Raw genomic sequence first — 13,479 nt, 5'->3', positions numbered from 1 at the left:
CTGAACTGATTCAGAGACTTCTAAAGACTCGTTCAACACATCGAGTCACTGATCAATTCATTCACACTTCGGAAAGGAAACAAATTGCAATGACCCTTCACCTGCTAAATTTCACACTGAAAACTAAAAGGCACAACCACCCCGAGTACTGACACAGACATGTCACAAACTCCATGTGCAAGAATATGTTATCTGAAGGGTTTAAGAGCTTAGTTTCTAATAAGTCGGGGGCTGTTCAGTTGCCCATGCTCTTAAATTTCTATTAGTCTCTATATTAAACAATTTAATCAATTTTCAGGAGAGGTGATGGAAGGAGAGTTGTTCAGACACACAGCCAAAAAAAGACAGCAAATTTCTGCCAAATAAGATATATTATCTATGAAATTAGAAAGACAAAGCAATGTATATTGCAACCAAACCCCTACATTATACAATTACTAATACATTTCCACTAGCACTCCATGTAATACTGGGTACTTCTGTAGCCCCTTTCACCTGAGGATCTCGAAGCAATTACAAGCAGTGAGCTTAGCCTTATCACACCCTTGTATGGTAATAGCTCCATCTAGCAGACAGAAAAACTAGAGCAGAGAGTTAAGGGACAGATTCTGATACCTTAACTCCATAAATATAGGTTCACTCCTCAAGGGCTTCCACTGACTTTAGTGAGGTGCTACCCAGCTTCAGAAAGGGTACTAGAATCTGACCTTAAGTGACTTGGCAAAAACTGATTACACAGGAAGTCATTGGCAGAGCCAGGAACAGAATCCAGATTGTTCTACAATCCTACTTCTGTGCTTTTAAAGAGACACTGCACTTTAAATTTTGTAATTTTGAGGGGGGGGGGCGGAATCAATTAAAAATATTTTTAAGGCTATCAACCCCTTTACTTTGCCTCCCCAGAGTGTCTGAAACCCTGCAGCACTGAGAACCTGAAAGAGAAACTGACTGCGCACATAAAAATGATACTGAGTTTATTTCCATTCTCTAAGCAGAGAATAACAAACTGACCAATGAACTGGATTTTTATAATTTTCACTTTTAATAGTCTAAGCTGTTAGCCCCAAGATACAGATATTTGTTTACAACATATTACTTTAGAGTTAACAGTACACTTTAACCACTAGACAGACGCTTTCCTGTTCCCACGTACGCCTATTTCCTTCTTTCAACCAGTTTCCTTGCATGAGGGTATTGTTTTTAGGTCATTCACCTTCAAGCATGACCCTTTCCACATTTCTGCACACATGCACGCACACAGACACAAAATATGATCTTCATGTAGCATCAGGTAGTAGGTCAGAAGTCATCAAAACACAAAATGGACAATTAAGCAGCATACTTGTCCAGTTGAAACAGACCTTTTAAATTGAGTGAATTTAATGCAGCTGAAAGGCAATGGCCTACTTTAATTCTGGAAGGATGGGCCTAAGTCATCATAGGACAAAATGCTCACACCCTCAACTGAGGGAGGGGCCACAGACCTCAGAAAATAGATTCAGTGGAAAAATAAATGGTAGATCAGGAAAGCTGGCGGGGGGAGGGGGGAGAGAGGAGAGATTAAAAAAAGGATACTGGATGGGGGCACCAAGTAGTGAACCCTAAACACCACGAACTGCTCCACAAAGGAGATAGTGGAATTCTGCCCAGACGTGAGAGACAATTAGGGAACAGAAATAGGCCCCACAGCAACAGAAAACCTCCCTACTGAGCATCCACTCCCAGACTGATAGATGGCCACCCCGGCCAATGCCAGGAGGTGAATGTGGTGGTCCCATGACTTTGTGTGGCCACAGACAAGGAATCCATAAAAGAAAAGATGTGGGGAAGTGCAGCCAGCACCTCAGCAGGAGGCAGAACAAGGGTCTGGTGCAGGTAGGCATGTACTAAGGTTTTCCCCATGCTGCAAAACAGGGCAGTTGCCAGAGAACTTCACAAAAACAGTGTCAATATCATGGCTGACATCTGTGGGAACTAAAGTGCATTTGGTGTGGATATCTGATGGATTCTTAACCTTTGCAGGCTTCTCGAAAGTTACTGCTGTCTTCTCCCTGTTGGCATTTGGCTCTAGAGTTCTCCAACAAGCAAACTCTCTCCAATCAAGACCAGTACCAATTTCTTTTTAAGTGTAGTTTGTGTTTTAAAATTCTCTACTGCGGCTATCAGGAAATGAGGGACCATATTACCTAAATAAAAAAATCCTAAAAGTCTATTTTGAGAGAAGACTGTAGCAGGAAGTGAAGGAAATAAGAAGGAAAAGGGTTTTGGGGGGCAGGGGAGGGAAGAGAGAGAGAGCATCAAATGAAATCTAGTACACCGGGGAGGGGAAGGAAGGGAATGAGTCAAATATGTACATTCAATGGGCAGGAGTAACCTGGAAACATAGAGCTGCTGAGAGACTATGGTGATGGGAGCACTAGAGAAAGAAACCTAGGGACTGGGCCAGTTCTAGGATCCCATTGTTGTGGGTGCAGGCGGGTACTTTGGGATCCCTGCATGTCACTATTTAAAAGCCAACCAACCTTCCAGGAGTCCATGGGCTAGACAGCGGGTGGGATAATAATGAACAGCTAATTAAATGTGTATTTGCAATGCAACATGACAGCAAAAGGAGGCAATGCACTTTCAGGCTGTCTACACAAACAACATGTCACAGACCAAAAAGGTAACAGTTAACATGGCTCTGGTATGACAGCGCCTGGAGTATGTTCAGTGCAGGACACAATATTACTAGAAAGAAAAAAGAGCCTAGCCACACTTACAGTTAACGGGGATTGAGGTAGGGTGTGAATTTACAGTGCAATAGCTCTTCCTAAATCACTCCAGAAAAAAGAGTGCCCACAAATGGAATTAGAGTGCTTTGTTCCCATTTAGTTTTAACCACTTTCACAGTTAATCAGGAACAACTCCATGTAGTAGATGAGCTGAAGTGCAACTGAGCAACAAAGATGAAGTGGAAGGAGCTCAGAGGAGCAACAAGAACTCTCAGAATGCTAAAGGGAAAGATTGAGAGGCAAACACACACAGTTCAAGAGTACCACTTAGGGAGTGGGAAATGTGATAAGAGTGCAAAATTCCAAGGGTGGGGGAGGATGTAGTGAGGTGCCGTAGGATAAAAGAGTGCAAATAAGGAAAACCTAAAATGAACTTGAGGAAAAACATCCGGGCAGCACTTAAGAACGAGGCCATGCCTACACTACAAACTGTGGTTGATGAAAGTTACCTTGATGTACAGCCGCTGAAGTTTGTGTATCGCTGGGGCAGGAGCACATTTTGTTGCTTGTGTTGCTGCTGCGCTTACCCACCAGTAGTGCTTGTGTTGATGTAAAGTGCGGTGAACTATAGGTAAATATTTCAGTGTGACAAACACTGCCATCCAGTGCAATGCCTTTGGGGAAATTTTCACAATATGTTGTGGGATGGAAATGACTCACTCAGGGCTCTCTGGAAGCTAGGGGTCAAGTTTCCAGAATGCATTATTCCATAATGCCATCCCTATGCTCTAATTTTCAGCACCCCCCCCTTTTTTTTTTTTTAAGTCCCACAAACCCCCATGGCACTTCATAGAATCATAGAATATCAGGGTTGGAAGGGACCCCTGAAGGTCATCTAGTCCAACCCCCTGCTCGAAGCAGGACCAATTCCCAGTTAAATCATCCCAGCCAGGGCTTTGTCAAGCCTGACCTTAAAAACCTCTAAGGAAGGAGATTCTACCACCTCCCTAGGTAACGCATTCCAGTGTTTCACCACCCTCTTAGTGAAAAAGTTTTTCCTAATATCCAATCTAAACCTCCCCCACTGCAACTTGAGACCATTACTCCTCGTTCTGTCATCTGCTACCATTGAGAACAGTCTAGAGCCATCCTCTTTGGAACCCCCTTTCAGGTAGTTGAAAGCAGCTATCAAATACCCCCTCATTCTTCTCTTCTGCAGGCTAAACAATCCCAGCTCCCTCAGCCTCTCCTCATAACTCATGTGTTCTAGACCCCTAATCATTTTTGTTGCCCTTCGCTGGACTCTCTCCAAATTATCCACATCCTTCTTGTAGTGTGGGGCCCAAAACTGGACACAGTACTCCAGATGAGGCCTCACCAATGTCGAATAGAGGGGAACGATCACGTCCCTCGATCTGCTCGCTATGCCCCTACTTATACATCCCAAAATGCCATTGGCCTTCTTGGCAACAAGGGCACACTGCTGACTCATATCCAGCTTCTCATCCACTGTCACCCCTAAGTCCTTTTCCGCAGAACTGCTGCCTAGCCATTCGATCCCTAGTCTGTAGCAGTGCATTGGATTCTTCCATCCTAAGTGCAGGACCCTGCACTTATCCTTATTGAACCTCATCAGATTTCTTTTGGCCCAATCCTCCAATTTGTCTAGGTCCTTCTGTATCCTATCCCTCCCCTCCAGCGTATCTACCACTCCTCCCAGTTTAGTATCATCTGCAAATTTGCTGAGAGTGCAATCCACACCATCCTCCAGATCATTTATGAAGATATTGAACAAAACCGGCCCCAGGACTGACCCTTGGGGCACTCCACTTGATACCGGCTGCCAACTAGACATGGAGCCATTGATCACTGCCCGTTGAGCCCGACAACTCTAACCAGCTTTCTACCCACCTTATAGTGCATTCATCCAGCCCATACTTCCTTAACTTGCTGACAAGAATACACTTATTGGTGTCTGCCATCTCTGACAGAAGCATGGAGCCTGAAGAGCTCTGCGCTATTCTCATGAAGGCTGCAAATACAGGACGCATGGCTCTCCTGTATTTGCAGATCCGCAAGAGGTACCACAACCACCACAGACATGAGGATGGCTTTGAGGACAGTTTGCCAAGGGACAGAGCGAAAAACAATTGAAGCTTGTTGGCGGCAGTCATGGAGAAGCTTCAGAGGGTGGAGTGCCACTTCTGGGCCTGAGAGTCAAGCACTGATTGGTGGGATTGCATCATAATGCAAATCTGGGATGACTGCAGAATTCCAGGCCACATTCCTGGATCTGTGTGGCAAGCTTGCCCCAGCCCCCCAGCGTCTGGGCACCAGAATGAGTGCTGAATTGACAGTGGAGAATTGAGTAGCGAATGCGCTCTAAAAGCTTGCAGTGCTAGATTTCTGCAGGTCAGTGGGAAATAGTTTTTAGAGTTGGAAAATACACAGTTGTCATTTATGGCCCTGCACAGTTGCATCACGTCCTGCTACGCAGGGACTCCTGGCAATGTGCAAGACACAGCCGATGTATTTGCAGCAATGGGGAATTCAAACTGCAGTGGGGCCAAAGACAGCACACGCATGCCTACTTTGGCAGCACCAGCTTGCCAGAGTACATCAACAGAAAGGGCTACTTTTCTATGGTTACACAAGTGGATCACTGGGGAGAGCTTCACTGACAGCATGGGCTGGTCAGGGAAGGGGCATGATGCTCATATCTTTGAGAACCACAGGACTATTCTGAAAAATGCAAGCAGGGACTTCCTTTCACAATCAGCAGATTACCATTGGCAATACAGAAATGCCAAGAGCGATCCTGGAGGACCCAGCCTTCCCCTTGATCCCCTGGCTCATGAAGCCGTACACAGGCCACCCGGACAGCACTAAGGTAAGATTCAACTACCAGCTCAGCAGACGGAGAACGACAGTTCAAGGTGCTTTTGGTAGATTGAAGGAATGCTGGCTGTGTTTACTCACTAGATAGGATCTCAGTGAGAAAAACATCCCAATGGTTACTGCTGTCTGTTGTGTCTGGCATAACAGCTGTGAGACAAAGGGGAATTAGCTGCTGCTAGGGTGGAGGACGGACGTGGATCAGCTACATGCCGAATTTGAACAGCCAGATTCAAGGGCCATTACAAGAGCTCAACATGGCACTATGGAGTGAGGGTGGCTTTGAAAGAGCCAGGGTATAAGGGAGGGGGAAAGGAAGAAGAAGAGGGAGATCTATACGTATATCTATTTTAGGTGCTGCTCAGAACGGTGTAGTGCTTGCTGTATAGTTATAAATATGACTGGGTGTTTTCCTGAAGTTGTGAATTCTATGGTGCTTGCTGTACAATTACAAGGACTGTTTGCTTTGAGTACCGCTATGCATTCTGCAATATTTGTTGCGAACTAATAAAGATCATTTGATTCTCCCAAAAACAAACATTTATTAAGTGGGAAAAACATAACAAAAGTATGTACAAAAAATCCCCACAAGCAATGCAATACAAATGTGTAACATAACGAGGTGAAAACAAAGGCTTACTTCCTTTTTAATTTTATGTCCATTTGAATGCACAAATGTAGTCCATTGTGGAAACATGCATACCAGTCATGGTTCTCATAGGTCAGTGTATGTGAAGCTATTGTTTCCTTTGCTGCCCTACCTCCCTCCTCCCCCGTGAAGAAAGATAGAGGCAATGATCCGCACCGTGATACATTGTGGGGTGTAGGGAACAGTAACCATGGAGTTCTCCAAATAGTGCAAAGGATGGAGAATCCAAGATTTTGGGACCTGTAGGACAACCAGCAGCATTTGAGTCTGCTGCCTGAGAAGATCCGTTATGTCCTAGCGCATTTCCCACTCCTTATCCTGCTTAGACTCCTGGGCCTTTTTCCTGTCCTCTCTGTCCTTCTCCATGTTGTTGGTTGTATGAGCCCTCCAAGCCCTTTGTTTGTGGTCCGATGCAGCACTGGCTGGCAGGATCTTGCAGAATATGTCTTCCCCAGTCCTCTTCTTTTTCCTCCTCATCAGGATCACGCGTTCTGCAGGTGTGGAGGGGGAACTCCTCAAGACCACCACCCTAGAAGGTGCTGATAAAAACAGACAGATGTACCACTGGATTTACAGATACAAGGGAAAGGGAAAGAGAAAGATAAGTTTCAAAACTCCCTTCCCTTATTCTCCATAAACATTTTTAAAATACATGCTTATTGGCCCTTCGGCTGTGGAGCACCTCTGCACAGCACCACTCTCCAATCCCAGCCATAGTGGCCTGTCGGGGCGGGGGACGTTCTGTCGTATAAAGCTATATAATTTTGGTCCCTGTTCCCTAAGTAGGAGTATAGGGCACTGAGCGACTGGCACTATTTTCCACAGGCAGTGGTGATTTAAGCTGATGTCTCACTCTGGAAGGTATCAAAGGCACAGAGAGCACAGCTACTACTGGCTTCCTGAAGCGACCCAGACCCGTATGTTGCTAGCCTGTTTACTGCAATGGTGCCAGCCAGTGAGGAGCTGCCAAAATCTTAACAACCGGTTCCCTCCTCACCCCACAAGGGGGTCGTGGCCCGCGCCCGTCCCCCGGAACCCCTTCCCCATCCAACCCCCCACATTCCTTGACGCCCCCATCCACCCCCCTTCTCTGTCCTCTGACTGCCCCCAGAACCGGGCAGGAGGGTCTTGTGGGCCACCGTAGTGGGTGCCCACCACGCCCCGCCCCGCCCCTAAGAGCCAGAGGGACCTGCCAGGGAGCGAGGTGGGGAGTCCCGGCGGTGCTTACCTGGGGCAGCTCCCAGGAAGCATCCAGCAGGTCCCCTGGCTCCTAGGGGCGGGGTAGCGTAGCTGGGGGGGGAGCAGGCGGAGCGACTGCTCCCCCCACTGATCACATCGAAAGTGGCGCCTTAGGCGCCGACTCCGTGAGTGCTCCAGGGCTGGAGCTCCGGTTGTCCCTCCAGTTCTAAAAGGGCTTCCAAATTTAACAACCGGTTCCAGCAAACAGGCTCCAGCTCACCACTGGTCCCAGCCAAAGTCATCAAAGAATGGCATGGGAAAACGTCCTACCATGGAGGACAAAATAAGGCTGCCATCCCTAGCAATCACTGGAAAAGGACTGCAGAGTACCTCCATGAAAGTTTCATCAAGATCTCTCAGGGGGATAAAAGGGACATCCCTATGCACAAAACCAAGGTGCTCCACATGTCCCAGCCTAACCCTACAGGGTAATGACAAGTTGATAACTCCACTGAATGCATCCAATGAAGTGAGCTGTAGCACGAAAGCTTATGCACAAATAAATTTGTTAGTCTCTAAGGTGCCACAAGTCCTCCTTTTCTTTTTGCGGATACAGACTAACACGGCTGCTAGTCTGAAGTCCACCTATGTTTTTTGTACCACTACTTGCTCTTGTATGAGCAAATGAAAAGTCAATACCGGTGTCTTGTTAACTTGGGGTTGGGCCAGGTCCCATCATTAAATTTAAAGAATGCACAGAAAAATGCATGTACACACTTAACCGAGTTCCCTTCCCCTTCATCAGGCTCATCAACGCTCACCTGGTGGCACTGGCTATACTGTGTCAGAGTCTCATACAGGTCCTGGCTTGCGGCATGGCTGGAATCCCCTGCTGTGTCTCCTCCACACTCCTCCTCCATGCTGTACACACCATGGGTCTCAGTCTTGGGTTCCTTGGCGGTACCCACAAAGGTCTGTGGGATGCTGGTGGGGTCTCCGCCAAGTATGCCATGCAGTAACTTGTAGAAGCAGCAGGTCTGAGGCACAGCACCAGATCTATTGTGGTGCTCCCTGGCCTTCTGGCATCCCGTGAAGTTCCTTTGCTTTCACACGGCACAGCCTCTTCTCCCCACAGGCCCAGGAGATCCAAAGCACCTGTCTACTCCAGGCTGGAGTGCATCTAGTACCTCTCAGTCTGTGTGGGGCCAGCACAGTCGGCTGGGTAGCTGCACACAAGAAGGGAGAGCTGCTAGTGCTGGGTAAAATCTGTTTCTGATCTGTTTTATGTAATGTCCATCTTGGATTTGTAAAAAGGACAGCTAAGCCTCCATCTTAGATACCCTTCTCCTCGGATGATTTAGTGCCCTTTCAGCCTTTTTCAAATCAAGGAGGGGAAAGGTCAGGGAAATTAGAGTCATGTGACAGCCATAATCTGCCTCGCAACTGCAAGTTATTTAGTGAGTGGCACGCTTGTCACTCAGGACTGTCCATCTGAGTGGCAGCCAGTGGCCCACACAGTTCAAGCTAGCTTGTCTGAAGGGTGTCCTTGTCTAGTTTACTGACTAGTAGCATAATAAATATTTGTGTGTTACATCTTATTCTGCCTCGGTCTTAATAAATCACCCAATAATAGATGCAGGAGGGGGTGGGATCTGCAGACAGCCCATCTTCTGATCTGCGTAGACCACAGTTATACTGTTTTGGGCTAACACAAGGTGCGTTTGCCAACATCGGCACTCAGGAAAGGCATTTCAACAACACGGGGATGGGGAGGGAGGATGTTGAAAGGTGGGGGTGGCTTCTGGTCTCTGTGACCCCTAGGCAGTGGAGTTTGAAATTGTAACCAGAGTGGTCACTGTTGCAGAGAATGGGGCATTGTGGGACAGATGCTGAAAGACTGTTAGGGTTGACACAGGCCATGCAGTGTCTACACTCGCACTGCATTGACCTCAGTAGAACAACCATGGTTCCGCACCATCTGGGGAAGTGGTTTGACTGTGTTGATATAACAGGGCACTTATGTCAGCTGGAGACAAATTGGAGTGTGGACACATGCACAAATAACATGACGCAAGGTAACTTATGTCAACCTAACCTTGCAGTGTAGACCAGGCTTTAGAACAGCCTCCCAAGGGAAGTAGCTGAAGCCCCATCACTTGAGAGAAGATTTAAAACTAGATAGGCTAAAGTGATCCTGTATTGACAGGGAACTGGAATGGACGATCAAATGGGTCTTTTTCCCATCTAACTCCTATCAATCAAAAACCCATCCATAGGATGTGAACAGAATTTGGTCCAATAAAAGGTATTACCTCACCCACCTCATCTCCCTCTAAAGCAAGACTATAGACAAGGAGACAATGAATAGTTGGATAATGGAAGCTATTTAGGCCCTGATCCTGAAAACACTTAAGCACATGCTTAACCTTATTCACGTGAGCTATTCCATTAATGGGGACGATCTTCTTACATGCTGATCCTATAGTCCTTACATAGGCATAGCTCTCATTTAAGTCCATGGAATTTTTCCTGCAGAATATGGCCCCTACCATATCAATCAACATGGACATGTTGATCTGCCTCTCCTACTGTTCTGTTTAATGCTCTGAGGTGTGGTAAGAGGATGCAGCCATCTTTTTTATGACCATCAAACAACATATGATCCAACTCCAGGCACAACACATTAGATACCCTCCTTAACAACAGAGAGATTCCCCCTCAGCCTGTCTTCACCACCACCACTCAAATATAAAACCCAACTAAGAACCACTCATGCATTCTGCTCTCCCTCCCCTTGATCTTCAATTTTCCTCATCTCCGTCCCTGCAATCACATTACATGACTCATCTCCTCAACCTGATAACATTGGACTCACTGTTCTCAGCTTGGATGTTCCATGTTACACACAGGTTTAATACAGTGACATTCCCTTTTCACTTGCACTCAGGAATATCAAAACCTTCAGCACATAGAGTGGCCTGGACACATGGTACATTACTTTGCATTTGTGCTTGATTAAGTTTAATAGTAGCACTAAAAATATTTTTAAAAAAGGTAACTCCTAAATAGATATCAGTAGGCAGTTCCAAAGTAAATTGAATGATCATTACAGAAGACACTTGTCTCCACCAGTGAACAATATTAACTTTTTATTAATTGCTTGGAACAGTAACAATCTTAGCATTCAATGTGTTATGCTTATAAAAAGCACACGGGATCTTTTCAGGGGAGAAGGCAATACGCCGCATTTATTGAAAATAACACAGTCAGCATATGCATTCAATCACACACACAGGTCCTGCAGATGGTCTTAATAGTTACCAGGCTGTTGTACCTCAAGTCAATCTAATGGCCAGTTAGATTGGGCACGAGTGAGGAGCTGGGTTCTGTCCGTCACAACCCAATGCTCTGAGGCTTTGCAGGACTGAACTCAGAATTTCATGGCAAAACACCCCATCTTTATAGCTGTAAATTCCCATTTGAGTTCATGCATTTTGCAATGTCATCCTGTAATCATTAGTCCTTAAATGGTGTTAATCTTGGGGTTGTCTGCTGTTACAGGATGACATTGCAAAATGCATGGTCTCAAGTGGGAATTTACAACTATAAAGATGGGAAGTTTTGCCATGAAATTCTGGGTTCAGTTCCCCAAAGCCTCGGAGCATTGGATCACGACCGACAAAACCCAACTCCTCACTCGTGCCCAATCTAACTGGCCATTAGATTGACAGCCTGGTAACTATTAAGACCATCTGCAGGACGTGTGCGTGTGCATGCATATGCGAACTGTTATATTTTCAGTAAATGTGGCATATTGCCTTCTCCCCTGAAAAGATCCCATGTGCTTTTTATAAGCATAACAAATGCATTCATTATATCAGTACTATGGATTTATAAATATGCATACTGATTCTCCAATGTATATGGTTTCTAATATAACTTTCACAAAAATTGATTGTAGGACTTGGGTATAGCTGCAATGGTGCTCCAAGAAGCCTTTTCAATAATTTTGCATTCTAGTAGAAAAGAAATCAAGATCAACAAAAATATTTAATTAAACCCCAAAGAAATACAGTCACAATTAAAAACAACAAAAATAGATGAAAAATGTTCAAAAAATGGTGAAAATATTCACAGAACAATTTAAAAATCACCTGCTTATTTGTGGTAGGAGTCAATTCTCCAAACTGATTTTTGTACACATATGTGTTTTCTTGTGAAGGGCAAGAGAGGAATCTAGATAAACAGTTTCTCAGTGAGCACTGAAATGTCAAACACGGAAGCAACCACAGTGCCCACCTCCCATGGGAGGTAATTAGCTAGACAATTAGCTGCATAACATAGCAATAATCCTCAAATAATTTAATGATTAGAAAAAAGTGGCCAAGAGAGAATGCTTTGCACTACCAAGGGGGAGATATGGATTTTAACTCAGGTCTTTCACTGAGTTAAACAACAGGGGCTGGAGGCTATCATTGGGGGCTATCTACATATCTCATGCTGGTCAGGTAGCAGCAACACTAAGTCAGCCAGGGAAAGAGCAGTCAGAGAAACATAAGGCACACACACAAAAAGTGTATGATATAACTTGAGCTCCAGACATGTTTTGGGATCCTTCAGATGAAAGGTGTTCCAGGTCTTTCACAGGAGTGGGTGGGTGAAATTTTGTGGCCTGCGTTGTGCAGGAGGTCAGACTAGATGATCATAAAGGTCCCTTCTGACCTTAGTATCTATGAATCTATGAATACAAAGCATTTTGTGAAGGTGCAGTGTATTATCACTGTTTTAGACATTGGTAAACTGGGGAGAAGTGGTCCAGTGGTTAGGGGGTTAGCTTGGGACTTGGATTCAATTCCCCATCTCTGCCACAAGTTTCCTCTGTCTCGGTTCCTCATCTGCTAGAACTTCTCTACTCTCACAGGGTTGATGTGAGGAAGATTGTGAGGTGTTTCAGATACCCCAATAACGAGGGCCATCTGAGTTAGACAGAGGCACAGAACCATTTAATAAAGATGTTGGTTTGCCCAGAGCCAATTTTCAAGAACAAGAGGGTGCACAGTTTTGGTGGGTGGGAACAGAATAGAAAAATAGCTGGACAGTGTTTATATGAGGAGAGAGAATCCTGTATCAGCTTAAAGAATTAAAGGGACACTGTCAGATTTAAAAAAATTAAAATTCCCTTATCTATACTTACTAATAGCATCTCAGATTAGTACACCTGGGAAAACAGTGAAAAAAAGTCTTATTTATTTTTGCACTTCAGTCAGCTTGGACAGTAAATACAAATTAATTCTACTTCAATTTTTGATTCTCATGCCCTAGAAAAATGTGGGAGAACCCAAAACAACCTGGTTTTATTTATATTAAAAACCAAACAAATATTAATTTTTTATCTATATTAAACTGCACTAAGAAACATGCCAGACTGAAGTACGGATTCAAACTCTAGACAGTGCTCTTTAAAGAGACACACAAAAAAAGGCCATTTTTTTCATAGCAGAACAATTAGAGGTCAGGGCGCTAGGAAGTTTATACACAAACAGAAGTTACAATAGAACGTCAGAGTTATAAACACCAAAGTTATGAACTGACCAGTCAACCACACACCTCATTTTGGAACCAGAAGTACACAAGCAGGCAGCAGCAGAGACAAAAACATAAAAATAAAAAGCAAATACCATACATACTGTGTTAAATGTAAACTACAAAATAAATAAAGGGAAAGTTTAAAAAAAAGATTTGACAATGTAAGGAAACGGTTTCTGTGCTTGTTTCATGTAAATTAAGATGGATAAAAGCAGCATTTTTCTTCAGCATAGTAAAGTTTAAAAGTTGTATGAAGTCAATGTTCAGTTGTAAACTTTTGAAAGAACAACCATAACGTTTTGTTCATTTTGAACATTTCAGAGTTTGAACAACTTCCATTCCCGAGGTTTTCATAACTCTGAGGTTCTACTGTACTTGCTATCTAATCTAGTTCTGGTCAAGGGAAAACATTAATTTACAATCTAGATAATGTTAAAGTAAGTTCAAAGTTTCAAG

General features: G+C 44.5%; 1 protein-coding gene and 1 long non-coding RNA gene across 3 annotated transcripts in view; both read right to left on the bottom strand.

The window, feature by feature from the left end:
* The window catches only part of GLB1 (galactosidase beta 1), a 71,478-nt gene that overhangs the window by 51,139 nt on the left and 6,860 nt on the right, over window positions 1–13,479 (bottom strand). The gene's annotated exons all lie outside the window — the stretch shown is intronic.
* LOC142071150 (uncharacterized) lies at window positions 6,108–13,473 on the bottom strand. Its single transcript, XR_012667167.1, has 3 exons — window positions 12,632–13,473; window positions 8,259–8,663; window positions 6,108–6,797 (listed from the first exon to the last, which is right to left on the bottom strand). It is a non-coding gene; the product is annotated as an uncharacterized LOC142071150 (long non-coding RNA).

The sequence above is a fragment of the Caretta caretta genome, chromosome 2 (assembly GCF_965140235.1).
Source record: "Caretta caretta isolate rCarCar2 chromosome 2, rCarCar1.hap1, whole genome shotgun sequence".
In the NCBI taxonomy this organism is placed as follows: Eukaryota; Metazoa; Chordata; order Testudines; family Cheloniidae; genus Caretta; species Caretta caretta.
The sequence above is the reverse complement of the archived record's forward strand: the minus strand, read 5'-3'. Positions and strand labels throughout refer to the sequence as shown.